Source organism: Rutidosis leptorrhynchoides, chromosome 7, assembly GCF_046630445.1.
Source record: "Rutidosis leptorrhynchoides isolate AG116_Rl617_1_P2 chromosome 7, CSIRO_AGI_Rlap_v1, whole genome shotgun sequence".
Lineage (NCBI taxonomy): Eukaryota > Viridiplantae > Streptophyta > Magnoliopsida > Asterales > Asteraceae > Rutidosis > Rutidosis leptorrhynchoides.
This window is the reverse complement of record NC_092339.1, coordinates 262,924,138-262,939,124: the sequence shown is the minus strand read 5'-3', so window position 1 is coordinate 262,939,124 and position 14,987 is coordinate 262,924,138.

Below are 14,987 nucleotides of genomic sequence, written 5' to 3'. Positions count from 1 at the left end.
ACCCGTCGAAGATAAGCGACAACCACTCGCAAGATTTCCATTTGAATATTCAAACGAAGATATTATAAACACCACGTTCACTATCATGTTTTCAAACTCTACCATTCATATCTCACTTGACAGCAATAGCTTCACACATGAACATTTGAATTCCAAGAACTTATATTAGTCATCAACCACACTTACATTCAATAACTATCATTACCCCGCAATATTGTTGCTCAAATATCACCCGGAATTTTCAAGGTCTTTCACTCAATTTTTCTTAGTCTTTCTCCAAATATAAAATTCTGTTTGCCAAAATTTTACATATACTATTTTACTGTGCGATCCTCTCAAAATTTTATAAAATAAATTTATTTACTACCATTCGTGCAAATTTTATAAATCGTATATGTTTATATAAATAAAATTTACCTTTACTTATTTTTGACTAGTACATATAAAATTATACTTTCACCTTTTCAAATCAATTCTTTTATTCAAAAGATATTTTACCATGTTGTACATAACTCTTGTTTTACTAAGAACTTCGCTTCCTTTTTAAATTGTCACCTTAGACGACTCGAACTTCTGTAAAAATTTTCATTGCTTGTTTATATAATAATTTTCATATTATTCTACACCACGTAGTAATCACAATTCCTCTTGCCCTTTTGAAACTTACCAATGAGTTCATCATTCGAAACTCTATGTTCTCGTCCACTTGTCCCCTTTTGAGGTTGACCGTTGAGAGGATTTTACTTCTAATATCTCACGTTTAAACCACAACACCCTCGTGAACATCATTTCTATAAATCTATATTTTGTGGTACAAGAAATCATTTTTGGAGATTTTCTCACCTAATGAAAACTATTCTTATACCCAGTGATTCCCATTTCTTCTCATCCGCACTTAAATTCATAAGTGAATGATAGATCGACTGGCCATAGGTGCGAGAACGTCTAACTCGATCAGAGATCACACCTCCCATACGGTTTCCTTTTAGTAATAGGAATCTATAATCCTCGCTATCTTCTCTAAAGGAGTTACCTTAAATGTATATGACATTTATTTGTTTACTCCAAATATCTCTCTTCGTTGGTTGCAACTAGATGATTATCCTAGATAAGGGTTCGACCTCTGTTTCGACCTAACGAAAATCATAATCATAAAGTTACATTCGACAGTGTGCCTCCAAAATTTCTTCCAAGGATAAGTTCACATGTATTGTAATATATTGGACAATATCTTTTCCACAAGACCCCTCGGATGGCATCTCGTTTCGCATTCCTTAAAAATCATAGGCATCACGCCTATGGTTAATCTTCCAGAATTAAAATCTAAACACCAACTACATCAAACACAAGCCATGCATCAAACTACATGACCGTAATCTCCACGTACTCCTATCTGTTTTTCTGCCCTAGTATTGTGGCATAAACACTCGAGGTTTAGAGCCTAGTGATGTTCATGCCGCGTTTCATGCACCCAGCATACTGAAAAGCTTGTATGGCATCTTCATCTCTTTTGAGAAAACCTAGCCAGATGACACTCATGTTATCCCTTTGAAATTACCTCCGCATTGATAATAAAATGCACTCCATAGAAGAACCTGTAGAAGTTATGGATCGTGAGATCAAACACTTAAAACAAGGCAACAATTCCTATTGTCAAAAATCCATTGGAATTCGCGTAGAGGCCCCGAGTATACCTGGGAACGTGAAGATCAAATTAGATGAAAATATCCTCATCTATTCTCAACCGTTGATACATCCGAGAAGTCTTCCTGAAACTTCGGGACGAAGTTTAAATTAACGGGGAGGTACTATAACAACCCTCATTTTTCCATTATGAAATGCCAGAAATGCCCTAGGGTTCATTGTTGCTTGTACGTTGTAACTAGGGTTGTTATCCGGAGATAATAAATAAAGTCATTAATACTAAAACCCTAATATTATTTAAAACTCTAAACCCAACCCTATACTAACCCTAACACCATTTAATACTAAACCCTAACCCTAATATAAAATTTATAATATAAACTATATGTAATAAACTAAAATGGTGATAATTATGTAAATTAAAAACTAAGAAGAACTAAATAAAATTTAATAAAGATATGGACAAATAATGTAAAATGAATAAAAAAAACTTATATTAAATAAAAGTATCATTTTAATAAAAAAATATAAAATATATAAAAATAAAGGCCGACTAAAAAAAATATATAATAAATATATAATAGATGATATGGGACGGTTTAGGAATAAAAAAAAAGAAAAAAAAGAAGAGAAATTTAATTGCTAAGTAAACTACAATCCTAATTTAATTCTAACACTTCCAAGTAATCCTTTTTCTCCAAGTAATTAGAATGGGTTTGCAACTATAAAAGGCCTCATGAATTTCCATAAGTGCATCACAAAATTAAAACCACAAATACCCCTTGCATTAGTCGACTTTTTTCCTGCAGTTTCCCTCTACTTTTGGTCGACTAAAAACATCCCTAATCAGCCTCTTTTAGTCGACTAATTCAAGTCCTCTTCTCCCTCCTGCAGTCGACAATTCACCACCACCAAACAGCCTGTAATTCGTCATCTTCTGCAGCCTGTTTTCCTGTCTGCTATTCAGCTTTCTGCAGCCTGTTTCCTGCTGCTGTTCAGCCCTTTTCATGTTCCTGATTCACCAATAAAACAGCCCCAAAAGTACACTTGTTGCTGCTATTTTCCCTGCGGCAAGTACGTGATCAAAACAGTCCATTCTTGCTGCGTTTTTTTTTCTGGTTTTTGCTGCTGTTTTTCAGCCCTTCTGTTCAGCTTTTTTCGCCACCAAGACAGCTCCAAAACAGCCCTCCAATTGACAGAATTCCTGCTGTGTTTGTGCAGCTTATTCGCCAACTTTTACAGCCCTATTTTCTGCTGTAAGTTGAAGCCATCAACAGTCCTTTATCCTCCTATTTTTCAGCTGTGATTCGACACTTAAACAGCCCCCAAATATTGACTTAAGTTGCTGCGTTTTTCAGTCTGTTTCTGCTGTTTCTGCGTGACCCAAAACAGCCCAAAAACCCATTCGTTTGAGTCGTAATTGCTGCTGGATTTTCCTGTTTCAGTTTCGCCTCATAATCACCACTTTTTCTTGATCTCTATCCTATTAAGGTAACCCTAAATCCTAGTGTTAATTATACTCTTTAATTGTGTTAATTACCATGGTTATGTTGTAAGAATAATAGAAAAGTTATGAACTAGTAATATAACTAAGTATGGATATAAGTTACGATTATGATATTGATTAAGGAATAAGATAATGGTAATGTTAAAAGGTTATGAATAAGTTATTAAGATTAAGTATGATTATGAAACTAGATAATAATAGATAAAGTATTATGGTTAAGTATGATTATAAAGTATTATGAATAAGGTTAATGATTAATAAGTGATTGGGTTATGAACTTGTGATAAGGTTAAAAGATTATAGATAATTCTTGTGATCAAAAAAAGTTAAGTAAGTTGGATAATGGTTGATCATAAATATTGAGCACGGAAGATTATTGATTATTGAGATTAAGTTGTTAAATATGTAGATAAAGATTATGCTTATGATTAATAAGGAACTAGATATAAAAAAAAATAGATAAAGGTTATAGTTATGATGTAACATGAAGTCAAAAGTATTATGGATATTAATGAGTTAGTGATGACTAATAAAATAATGTTAATGGTTTATGATTTGATGTACATGAGTGAGGATTAGTATACAATAATGATAATGATACACATGCATGCATGCATGCATACCTACGTATGTACATGTATACATTGTATATATATGTGTGTGTGTATATGTGAATATATACATAGGTGTATATGTATATGTATATATGTATATATATGTACGTGTGTATGTATGTATGAGTGTGTATATGTATTAGATAAATATTATAAGAAATTACAAAGATGATAAGTAGTTATATGTATATATATGTATCACCTTTACACTAATATATATGTAACACATACATAAAAGATATACATACATAGTATGGCTATAAATATATACATAATATAATAATAAATATTATATGTATATGTAACATGTAGGTATGGATATATATAACACTTGTATTAATGAGACTACTTAATACTTGAATAATTAAAGAATAATAATACTATTATTAGTATAACCTATACACTTATCATTATAGAAACACTTAAGTACACTAAGTATATTATCATTTATATAAATATAACTATTCTCGAAAACGGTCACTGTTAATATAGTTTACTATATTAATAAACAAACTATATGTCTATTAGACATTAACTAATCGAACATAATATCTCTAGGTTGAGATCTCCGTGTTCAACACTCCGATCATATAACTTGCGTGGAATATCTATCTGCTTTTAAGGTGAACTTCATAGCCCCTCTTTTACTATTTCTTAACTGTTTTATAAACTTTGGGGTGAGACACATGCTTGCTTTTAAACTGTTTTACGCTTAGACACAAGTACTCAAACTTTATTTTGATCAGTTCAAACTGTTTGCTAACATGCTTTGATTCATGCTTAATCTGAAATGTCCCGTTCTTATTGATTAAAAACGTTCCATATTAATTGATTTCGTTGCGAGGTTTTGACCTCTATATGAGACGTTTTTCAAAGACTGCATTCATTTTAAAACAAACCATAACCTTTATTTCATCAATAAAGGTTTAAAAAGCTTTACGTAGATTATCAAATAATGATAATCTAAAATATCCTGTTTACACACGACCATTACATAATGGTTTACAATACAAATATGTTACAACAAAATAAGTTTCTTGAATGCAGTTTTTACACAATATCATACAAGCATGGACTCCAAATCTCGTCCTTATTTAAGTATGCGACAGCGGAAGCTCTTAATAATCACCTGAGAATAAACATGCTTAAAACGTCAACAAAAATGTTGGTGAGTTATAGGTTTAACCTATATATATCAAATCATAATAATAGACCACAAGATTTCATATTTCAATACACATCCCATACATAAAGATAAAAATCATTCATATGGTGAACACCTGGTAACCGACATTAACAAGATGCATATATAAGAATATCCCCATCATTCCGAGACACCCTTCGGATATGATATAAATTTCAAAGTACTAAAGCATCCGGTACTTTGGATGGGGTTTGTTAGGCCCAATAGATCTATCTTTAGGATTCGCGTCAATTAGGGTGTCTGTTCCCTAATTCTTAGATTACCAGACTTAATAAAAAGGGGCATATTCGATTTCGATAATTCAACCATAGAATGTAGTTTCACGTACTTGTGTCTATTTTGTAAATCATTTATAAAACCTGCATGTATTCTCATCCCAAAAATATTAGATTTTAAAAGTGGGACTATAACTCACTTTCACAGATTTTTACTTCGTCGGGAAGTAAGACTTGGCCACTGGTTGATTCACGAACCTATAACAATATATACATATATATCAAAGTATGTTCAAAATATATTTACAACACTTTTAATATATTTTGATGTTTTAAGTTTATTAAGTCAGATGTCCCCGTTAGTAACCTACAACTAGTTGTCCACAGTTAGATGTACAGAAATAAATCGATAAATATTATCTTGAATCAATCCACGAACCAGTGTATACGTATCTTAGTATTGATCACAACTCAAACTATATATATTTTGGAATCAACCTCAACCCTGTATAGCTAACTCCAACATTCACATATAGAGTGTCTATGGTTGTTCCGAAATATATATAGATGTGTCGACATGATAGGTCGAAACATTGTATACGTGTCTATGGTATCTCAAGATTACATAATATACAATACAAGTTGATTAAGTTATGGTTGGAATAGATTTGTTACCAATTTTCACGTAGCTAAAATGAGAAAAATTATCCAATCTTGTTTTACCCATAACTTCTTCAATTTAAATCCGTTTTGAGTGAATTAAATTGCTATGGTTTCATATTGAACTCAATTTTATGAATCTAAACAGAAAAAGTATAGGTTTATAGTCGGAAAAATAAGTTACAAGTCGTTTTTGTAAAGGTAGTAATTTCAGTCGAAAGAACGACGTCTAGATGACCATTTTAGAAAACATACTTCCACTTTGAGTTTAACCATAATTTTTGAATATAGTTTCATGTTCATAATAAAAATCATTTTCTCAGAATAACAACTTTTAAATCAAAGTTTATCATAGTTTTTAATTAACTAACCCAAAACAGCCCGCGGTGTTACTACGACGGCGTAAATCCGGTTTTACGGTGTTTTTCGTGTTTCCAGGTTTTAAATCATTAAGTTAGCATATCATATAGATATAGAACATGTGTTTAGTTTATTTTAAAAGTCAAGTTAGAAGGATTAACTTTTGTTTGCGAACAAGTTTAGAATTAACTAAACTATGTTCTAGTGATTACAAGTTTAAACCTTCGAATAAGATAGCATTATATGTATGAATCGAATGATGTTATGAACATCATTACTACCTTAAGTTCCTTGGATAAACCTACTGGAAAATAGAAAAATGGATCTAGCTTCAACGAATCCTTGGATGATTCGAAGTTCTTGAAGCAGAATCATGACACGAAAACAAGTTCAAGTAAGATCATCACTTGAAATAAGATTGTTATAGTTATAGAAATTGAACCAAAGTTTGAATATGATTATTACCTTGTATTAGAATGATAACCTACTGTAAGAAACAAAGATTTCTTGAGGTTGGATGATCACCTTACAAGATTGGAAGTGAGCTAGCAAACTTGAAAGTATTCTTGATTTTATGTAACTAGAACTTATAGAATTTATGAAGAACACTTAGAACTTGAAGATAGAACTTGAGAGAGATCAATTAGATGAAGAAAATTGAAGAATGAAAGCGCTTGTAGGTGTTTTTAGTCGTTGGTGTATGGATTAGATATAAAGGATATGTAATTTTGTTTTCATGTAAATAAGTCATGAATGATTACTCATATTTTTGTAATTTTATGAGATATTTCATGCTAGTTGCCAAATGATGGTTCCCACATGTGTTAGGTGACTCACATGGGCTGCTAAAAGCTGATCATTGGAGTGTATATACCAATAGTACATACATCTAAAAGCTGTGTATTGTACGAGTACGAATACGGGTGCATACGAGTAGAATTGTTGATGAAACTGAACGAGGATGTAATTGTAAGCATTTTTGTTAAGTAGAAGTATTTTGATAAGTGTATTGAAGTCTTTCAAAAGTGTATAAATACATATTAAAACACTACATGTATATACATTTTAACTGAGTTGTTAAGTCATCGTTAGTCGTTACATGTAAGTGTTGTTTTGAAACCTTTAGGTTAACGATCTTGTTAAATGTTTTTAACCCAATGTTTATAATATCAAATGAGATTTTAAATTATTATATTATCATGATATTATCATGTATGAATATCTCTTAATATGATATATATACATTAAATGTTTTTACAACGATAATCGTTACATATATGTCTCGTTTAAAAATCATTAAGTTAGTAGTCTTGTTTTTACATATGTAGTTCATTGTTAATATACTTAATGATATGTTTACTTATCATAGTATCATGTTAACTATATATATATCCATATATATGTCATCATATAGTTTTTACAAGTTTTAACGTTCGTGAATCACCGGTCAACTTGGGTGGTCAATTGTCTATATGAAACATATTTCAATTAATCAAGTCTTAACAAGTTTGATTGCTTAACATGTTGGAAACATTTAATCATGTAAATATCAATCTCAATTAATATATATAAACATGGAAAAGTTCGGGTCACTACAGTACCTACCCGTTAAATAAATTTCGTCCCAAAATTTTAAGCTGTTGAAGGTGTTGACGAATCTTCTGGAAATAGATGCGGGTATTTCTTCTTCATCTGATCTTCACGCTCCCAGGTGAAATTGGGTCCTCTACGAGCATTCCATCAAACCTTAACAATTGGTATCTTGTTTTGCTTAAGTCTTTTAACCTCACGATCCATTATTTCGACGGGTTCTTCTATGAATTGAAGTTTTTCGTTGATTTGGATTTCATCGAATGGAATAGTGAGATTTTCTTTAGCAAAACATTTCTTCAAATTCGAGACGTGGAAAGTGTTATGTACAGCCGCGAGTTGTTGAGGTAACTCAAGTCGGTAAGCTACTGGTCCGACACGATCAATAATCTTGAATGGTCCAATATACCTTGGATTTAATTTCCCTCGTTTACCAAATCGAACAACGCCTTTCCAAGGTGCAACTTTAAGCATGACCATCTCTCCAATTTCAAATTCTATATCTTTTATTTTAATGTCAGCGTAGCTCTTTTGTCGACTTTGGGCGGTTTTCAACCGTTCTTGAATTTGGATGATCTTCTCGGTAGTTTCTTCTATAATCTCCGGACCCGTAATCTGCCTATCCCCTACTTCACTCCAACAAATCGGAGACCAGCACTTTCTACCATAAAGTGCTTCAAACGGCGCCATCTCAATGCTTGAATGGTAGCTGTTGTTGTAGGAAAATTCTGCTAACGGTAGATGTCGATCCCAACTGTTTCTGAAATCAATAACACATGCTCGTAGCATGTCTTCAAGTGTTTGTATCATCCTTTCGCTCTGCCCATCAGTTTGTGGATGATAGGCAGTACTCATGTCTAGACGAGTTCCTAATGCTTGATGTAATGTCTGCCAGAATCTTGAAATAAATCTGCCATCCCTATCAGAGATAATAGAGATTGGTATTCCATGTCTGGAGACGACTTCCTTCAAATACAGTCGTGCTAACTTCTCCATCTTGTCATCTTCTCTTATTGGTAGGAAGTGTGCTGATTTGGTGAGACGATCAACTATTACCTAAATAGTATCAAAACCACTTGCAGTCCTTGGCAATTTAGTGATGAAATCCATGGTAATGTTTTCCCATTTCCATTCCGGGATTTCGGGTTGTTGAAGTAGACCTGATGGTTTCTGATGCTCAGCTTTGACCTTAGAACACGTCAAACATTCTCCTACGTATTTAGCAACATCGGTTTTCATACCCAGCCACCAAAAATGTTTCTTGAGATCCTTGTACATCTTCCCCGTTCCAGGATGTATTGAGTATCTGGTTTTATGAGCTTCTCTAAGTACCATTTCTCTCATACCTCCAAATTTTGGTACCCAAATCCTTTCAGCCCTATACCGGGTTCCGTCTTCCCGAATATTAAGATGCTTCTCCGATCCTTTGGGTATTTCATCCTTTAAATTTCCCTCTTTTAAAACTCCTTGTTGTGCCTCCTTTATTTGAGCAGTAAGGTTATTATGAATCATTATATTCATAGATTTTACTCGAATGGGTTCTCTGTCCTTCCTGCTCAAGGCATCGGCTACCACATTTGCCTTCCCCGGGTGGTAACGAATCTCAAAGTCGTAATCATTCAACAATTCAATCCACCTACGCTGCCTCATATTCAGTTGTTTCTGATTAAATATGTGTTGAAGACTTTTGTGGTCGGTATATATAATACTTTTGACCCCATATAAGTAGTGCCTCCAAGTCTTTAATGCAAAAACAACCGCGCCTAATTCCAAATCATGCGTCGTATAATTTTGTTCGTGAATCTTCAATTGTCTAGATTCATAAGCAATCACCTTCGTTCGTTGCATTAATACACAACCGAGACCTTACTTTGATGCGTCACAATAAATCACAAAATCATCATTCTCTTCAGGCAATGACAATATAGGTGCCGTAGTTAGCTTTTTCTTCAATAACTGAAACGCTTTCTCTTGTTCATCATTCCATTCAAATTTCTTCCCTTTATGCATTAATGCAGTCAAGGGTTTTGCTATTCTGGAAAAGTCTTGGATGAACCTTCTGTAGTAACCAGCTAGTCCTAAAAACTGGCGTATGTGTTTCGGAGTTTTCGGGGTTTCCCACTTTTCAACAGTTTCTATCTTTGCCGGATCCACCTTAATACCTTCTTTGTTCACTATGTGACCGAGGAATTGAACTTCTTCCAACCAAAATGCACACTTTGAAAACTTAGCATACAATTCTTCCTTCCTCAATACTTCTAACACCTTTCTCAAATGTTCACCGTGTTCTTGGTCATTCTTTGAGTAAATAAGTATGTCATCAATGAAAACAATGACAAACTTGTCAAGGTATGGTCCACACACTCGGTTCATAAGGTCCATGAACACAGCTGGTGCATTAGTTAAACCAAACGGCATGACCATAAACTCGTAATGACCGTAACGTGTTCTGAAAGCAGTCTTTGGAATATCATCTTCTATCACCCGCATTTGATGATACCCGGAACGTAAGTCAATCTTTGAATAAACAGACGAGCCTTGTAGTTGATCAAATAAGTCTTCGATTCTCGGTAGTGGGTAGCAGTTCTTGATGGTAAGTTTGTTCAACTCTCGGTAGTCGATACACAACCTGAATGTACCATCTTTCTTCTTGACAAACAAAACAGGAGCTCCCCACGGTGATGTGCTTGGTCGAATGAAACCATGCTCTAAAAGTTCTTGTAATTGGTTTTGCAGTTCTTTCATCTCGCTGGGTGCGAGTCTGTAAGGAGCACGAGCTATTGGTGCAGCTCCTGGTACAAGATCTATTTGAAATTCAACGGATCGATGTGGGGGTAATCCCGGTAATTCTTTCGGAAATACATCGGGAAATTATTTTGCAATGGGAACATCATTGATGCTCTTTTCTTCAGTTTGTACTTTCTCGACGTGTGCTAGAACAGCATAGCAACATTTTCTTATTAGTTTTTGTGCCTTCAAATTACTAATAAGATGTAGCTTCGTGTTGCCCTTTTCTCCGTACACCATTAAGGGTTTTCCTTTTTCTCGTATAATGCGAATTGCATTTTTGTAACAAACGATCTCTGCTTTCACTTCTTTCAACCAGTCCATACCGATTATCACATCAAAACTCCCTAACTCTACTAGTATCAAATCAATCTTAAATGTTTCGCTAACCAGTTTAATTTCTCGATTCCGACATATATTATCTGCTGAAATTAATTTACCATTTGCTAATTCGAGTAAAAATTTGCTATCCAAAGGCGTCAATGGACAACTTAATTTAGCACAAAAATCTCTACTCATATAGCTTCTATCCGCACCCGAATCAAATAAAACGTAAGCAGATTTATTGTCAATAAGAAACGTACCCGTAACAAGCTCCGGGTCTTCCTGTGCCTCTGCCGCATTAATATTGAAAACTCTTCCGCGGCCTTGTCCATTCGTGTTCTCCTGGTTCGGGAAATTTCTAATAATGTGGCCCGGTTTTCCACATTTATAACAAACTACATTGGCATAACTTGCTCCGACACTACTTGCTCCGCCATTACTCGTTCCGACACCATTTGTTCCTTTCGTTCTATTAACCCCTGGTCCGTAGACCTCACACTTCGCCGCGCTATGACCATTTCTTTTACACTTGTTGCAAAATTTGGTGCAGAACCCTGAGTGATACTTTTCATACCTTTGGCATAGCTGCTTCTGATTGTTGTTGTTGTTGCGGTTATTATTGTTGTTGGGATGATTGTTGTAGTTGCTGTTGTTGTTGTTGTTGTTGTTGGGCCGTTTGTTGTAGTTGCGATTGATGTTGCGATTGTTGGGATAATTGTTGCGATTATTGTTGTAATTGCTGTTGTTGTTGTATTGGTGATTCTTATCACCGTTTTCCTCCCACTTTCTTTTGACTTGCTTCACATTGGCCTCTTCAGCAGTCTGTTCTTTAATTCTTTCTTCAATCTGGTTCACTAGTTTGTGAGCCATTCTACATGCCTGTTGTATGGAGGTGGGCTTGTGTGAACTTATATCTTCTTGGATTCTTTCCGGTAATCCTTTCACAAACGCGTCGATCTTCTCTTCCTCATCTTCGAACGCTCCCGGACACAACAGGCACAATTCTGTGAATCGTCTTTCGTATGTGGTAATATCAAATCCTTGGGTTCGTAACCCTCTAAGTTTTGTCTTGAGCTTATTGACCTCGGTTCTGGGACGGTACTTCTCATTCATCAAGTGCTTGAATGCTGACCACGGTAGTGCGTACGCATCATCTTGTCCCACTTGCTCTAGATAGGTATTCCACCATGTTAACACAGAACCTGTGAAGGTATGCGTAGCGTACTTCACTTTGTCCTCTTCAGTACACTTACTTATGGCAAATACCGATTCGACCTTCTCGGTCCACCGTTTCAATCCGATCGGTCCTTCGGTTCCATCAAATTCCAAAGGTTTGCAGGCAGTGAATTCTTTGTAGGTGCATCCTATACGATTTCCTGTACTGCTAGATCCAATGTTATTGTTGGTATGTAGCGCAGCCTGTACTGCGGCTATGTTTGAAGCTAGAAAAGTACGGAATTCCTCTTCATTCATATTCACGGTGTGTCGAGTAGTCGGTGCCATTTCCTTCAAAATAGTCAAATGGAACAAGTTAATCATACAGAATATTAAGAGTAGTTAATAGTATTTCGTAGCATAATATGAACTCATTTATAAAAGTTTTTTCTTCATATTAGCGTTTTATAAGTTTAAATTCGGGTAGTACCTACCCGTTAAGTTCATACTTAGTAGCTAATATACAATTCAACTACTACAATTCTATATGAAAAACTGATTATAATAATATTTCGCGTTCAAACTTTTATACAATATTTTACAAACTTACAATACCACTTACTTTACATAAAGCATGAAATATAGCACACAATAACTTTGATACATGATAGTTGTGAAGATAATTCTAGCTAGTACACAAGTCGTTCAGCAAAGGCAATAAAGACACGTAATTCATACGTCCAGAAACAAGTCATGCATTCTGGTTTTACTAGGATTACTTCCCATCCTTGGTCTAGTGGAACATAACCGTTATGGCCGTTGATAAGACAGCGTGTTGTAACGTCGTCAAAGGGATGAGGGTTACGTAATGTCCAACAGTCCCGTAACAATCTAAAAACCTCATTTCTTACCCCAATTACTGACTCCGTCACTTGTGGGAACGTTTTGTTTAATAGTTGTAGCCCGATGTTCTTGTTCTCACTTTGGTGAGAAGCGAACATTACTAATCCGTAAGCATAACATGCTTCTTTATGTTGCATGTTAGCCGCTTTTTCTAAATCACGAAGTCCAATATTCGGATATATTGAGTCAAAATAATTTCTTAACCCATTGCGTAAAATAGCATTTGGGTTCCCCGCAATATATGCGTCAAAGTAAACACATCGTAACTTATGGATTTCCCAATGTGATATCCCCCATCTTTCGAACGAAAGCCTTTTATAAACCAAGGCATTCTTGGAACGTTCTTCGAATGTCTTACAAACTGATCTCGCCTTAAATAGTTGTGCCGAGGAATTCTGACCGACTCTAGACAAGATTTCATCAATCATGTCTCTGGGTAGGTCTCTTAAAATATTGGGTTGTCTATCCATTTTGTGTTTTTATACTGTAAAATAGACAAGAGTTAGATTCATAAAAAATACTTATTAATACAAGCAATTTTTACATATATCATAAAGCATAAGCACACTATATTACATATATTACACCACACGAATACAACTATCTTATTCCGACTCGCTCGTTTCTTCTTCTTCGGTTTTGGTTCGTTTTGCCAAGTTTCTAGGGATATATGATGTTCCCCTAATACGAGCTGTCATTTTCCACAACGGTTTAGAAAAACCTGGTGGTTTAGAGGTTCCCGGGTCATTGTTACAACTTAAGGGCTTCGGGGGTTGATGATACATATAAAGTTCATCGGGGTTGGAATTAGATTTCTCTATTTTTATGCCCTTTCCCTTATTATTTTCTTCTGCCTTTTTAAATTCAGTTGGGGTAATTTCTATAACATCATCGGAATTCTCGTCGGAATCCGATTCATCGGAGAATTGGTAATCCTCCCAATATTTTACTTCCTTGGCGGAAACGCCATTGACCATAATTAACCTTGGTCGGTTGGTTGAAGATTTTCTTTTACTTAACCGTTTTATTATTTCCCCCACCGGTTCTATTTCTTCATCCGGTTCCAATTCTTCTTCCGGTTCCGATTCTTCTTCCGGTTCCGACTCTTCTTCCGGTTCCTCTTCGGGAACTTGTGAATCAGTCCACGAATCATTCCAATTTACATTTGACTCTTCATTATTATTAGGTGAGTCAATGGGACTTGTTCTAGAGGTAGACATCTATCACATAATATCAAACGCGTTAAGAGATTAATATATCATATAATATTCACATGTTAAAAATATATAGTTTCCAACAAAATTTGTTAAGCAATCATTTTTCAAGTAAACACGGTCGAAGTCCAGACTCACTAATGCATCCTAACAAACTCGATAAGACACACTAATGAAAAATTTTCTGGTTCTCTAAGACCAACGCTCGGATACCAACTGAAATGTCCCGTTCTTATTGATTAAAAACGTTCCATATTAATTAATTTAGTTGCGAGGTTTTGACCTCTATATGAGACGTTTTTCAAAGACTGCATTCATTTTAAAACAAACCATAACCTTTATTTCATCAATAAAGGTTTAAAAAGCTTTACGTAGATTATCAAATAATGATAATCTAAAATATCCTGTTTACACACGACCATTACATAATGGTTTACAATACAAATATGTTACAACAAAATAAGTTTCTTGAATGCAGTTTTTACACAATATCATACAAGCATGGACTCCAAATCTTGTCCTTATTTAAGTATGCGACAGCGGAAGCTCTTAATAATCACCTGAGAATAAACATGCTTAAAACGTCAACAAAAATGTTGGTGAGTTATAGGTTTAACCTATATATATAAATATATATATATATATATATATATATATATATATATATATATATATATATATATATATATATATATATATATATATATATATATATATTTATATATATATATATATATATATATATCAAATCATAATAATAGACCACAAGATTTCATATTTCAATACACATCCCATACATAAAGATAAAAA